The 2,697-nt window shown below is 45.0% G+C and overlaps 1 pseudogene across 1 annotated transcript; it reads left to right on the top strand.

The window, feature by feature from the left end:
* The first annotated feature begins 215 nt into the window (after nt 1-215).
* LOC311179462 (large ribosomal subunit protein eL31-like) lies at nt 216-894 on the top strand (annotated as a pseudogene). Its single transcript has 2 exons — nt 216-350; nt 675-894. The product of its transcript is annotated as a large ribosomal subunit protein eL31-like (transcript).
* The last annotated feature ends 1,803 nt before the right edge of the window (nt 895-2,697 follow it).

Below are 2,697 nucleotides of genomic sequence, written 5' to 3'. Positions count from 1 at the left end.
GAGATAAGGAAACAAAGCAAATGAACAATAAAACAAACATAAACCCTTCAATTCTGACAACAGAATGATGGTATGCCAGTGAGTAAAATGAGTAAAGGGAATCAATTGTATGGTGTTGGACTTTAGGTGATGATCATAAAGTAGTATATACAGGTGTCGACAAAGCTGTACAACTAAATAAAGTAACAGCTTCCTTTCACATTTAGGCCAGCAGAATGGCTCCCGCAAAGTGTGTGGTGAGAAGGGCCATTCTGCCATGAGCAAGGTAGTAACCAGAGAACACACCATCAACATTCACAAGCATATCTGCAGAGTGGGCTTCAAGAAGCCCAACCCTTGAGCACTAAAAGATATCTGGGGGGCCTCCCCGGTGGCGCAGCGGTTGAGCGCTGGGTTGCAAAGCTGCCCGCAGCCTCTGCAGCGCCAGTTCGATCCCCGGCTGCTCCCCGGCCACCGGAGGAGGGTCCCGCATGGCGCGCAGACCTCTCCTGCCGCCCGCTGCTCCCCTCACAGTGTACTTCGGTCCTTCTGCCTGCTCTGCTCCCTGCTCTGGCTCTGGTGAATTCTCTCACCCTCCCGTGCTTCTGACTGTACCCAGTGCATGTATAAACAAAACAAACAAACAAATAAATAAATGAATAAAAACATGCCTCTAAAAAAAAATAAAATAAAAGATATCTGGAAATTTGCAACGAAGGAAATGGGCACTCCAGGTGTGCCCTTGACACCAGGCTCAACAAAGCTGTCTGGACCAAAGGAATAAGGAATATTCCAGACTGTATCCGTGTATGGTTGTCCAGGAAACATAATGAGGATGAAGACTCACCAAACAGGTGGTACACATTGGTTACCTATGTCCCTGTCACAACTTTCAAAAATCTACAATCAACGTAGATGAGAACTAACCACTGATTATCAAATAAAGTTGTAAAACTAAATAAATAAACAAAAAAGAGATATATAAATAAATAGACTCATTGAGAAGGTAATAGTTAATTAATAGTGAAGGAGAAATCCCTGCAGATATGGGGGTGGGGGAGCATCCCAGAAGATGGTAAAGTGAATGCACAGACCCTAAGATGACACTAAAATTTCCCCACCACAAAACTTCTAAAAGTGCTAGATTTAAAAAAAAAAAAAAAAAAAAAACAGAACTATTTGGGGCTTCCCTGGTGGCACAAGGGATTAAGTCTCAGCACTAGGAAGCTGTCCACAGCCATTGCAGCATGAGTTCAATTTCAGTCAGTCCTCTTGTTCTGTTTCTCACTCTGTCTCTGGTGAATGCTCTCCCTTTCCTACAGCTCTGGCCTGTACCCCAGTTCTTTTTTTTCCCCAAAATTTATTTATTTATTTATTTATTTATACAAGCACTGGGTACAGTCAGAAGCGTGGGAGGGTGAGAGAATTCATCAGAGCCAGAGCAGGGAACAGAACAGGCAGACTGATGAAATACACTGCTGAGGGGAGCAGTGGGCACGGCAGGAGAGGTCTGTTGCACCATGTGGGACCCTCGCTGGCGGCCGGGTATCGATCCGGTGCTGCAGTGGCTGCGTGGAGCTTTGCAGCCCAGCACTCAACCACTGTGCCACCAGGGGAGGCCTAGTACCCCAGTTCTTGTATGCATAAATAAGTAAATCTTAAAAAAAACTATTTGGAGATGGGTAAGACTTAAATAAAGTAGGGGACTATTCTCATGCCAGAAACAAAGCTGGAACAAGAGATCAAGGAAGTTGTAAACATACATTGAAGCTGCAGGATAGCATGTAGACCTCTACACCTCAAGTAACACAAAATTCCTAGAGGACAATAGAAGAGAAACCTAGGGCCTCCCTGGTGGCGCAAGGGGTTAAGACGCAACTTATGAAGTTATCCGCAGCCTCTGCAGCACAAGTTCAATCCCCAGCCAGGGAGTCACCCACATGGCGCAGCAGACCTCCCCTGACTCACCTGCTGCTCCCCTCAGCAGTGTATTTCAGACACTCGGCTTGTTCTGTTCCCCACTCTGTCTCTGGTGAATCCTATCACCCCCCACACCTCTGGCTGGCCTGTACCCCAGCTCTTGTATACATAAATAAATAAATCCTTAAAAAAAAGAATTAAAAAGAAAAAGAAGAAAAACCTAGATGACTTTGGGTATGGTAACGAGTTTTTAATCACAACAGCAAAGACATAATCTATAAAGAAAATAATTGATAGGGGCCTCCCGGGTGGCGCAGCGGTTGAGCGTTGGGTTGTGAAGCTGCCCGCAGTCTTTGCAGCGCTGGTTCGATCCCCGGCTGCCGGGCGAGGGTCCCACATGGTGCGCAGACCTCTCCTGCAGCCTGCAGCTCCTCTCAGCAGTGTACTTTGGTCCTTCTGCCTGTTCTGCTCCCTGCTCTGGCTCTGGTGAATTCTCTCACCCTCCCGCGCTTCTGACTGTACCCAATGCTTGTATAAATAAAAAAATGAAATCTTAAAAAAAAATTGATAAACTGGATTTCATTAAAATTGAAAACTTTTATTCTGTGAAAGGCAATGTCAAGAGAGCTAGAAGACAAGCTATGGACTGGGAGAAAATATTTGCAAAAGACATCTCTGATAAAGGACGGTTTTCCAAAATATACCAAGAACTCTTAAAACTCAACACTAAGATGAACAGTCCTACTTAAAAATGAGTGAAATTGCTGAACAGATACCTCACCATAGAATATATACAGA

This window comes from Talpa europaea (assembly GCF_964194135.1).
Source record: "Talpa europaea genome assembly, chromosome: 11".
Classification (NCBI taxonomy): domain Eukaryota; kingdom Metazoa; phylum Chordata; class Mammalia; order Eulipotyphla; family Talpidae; genus Talpa; species Talpa europaea.
This window is presented reverse-complemented; position numbering and strand designations above follow the sequence as displayed.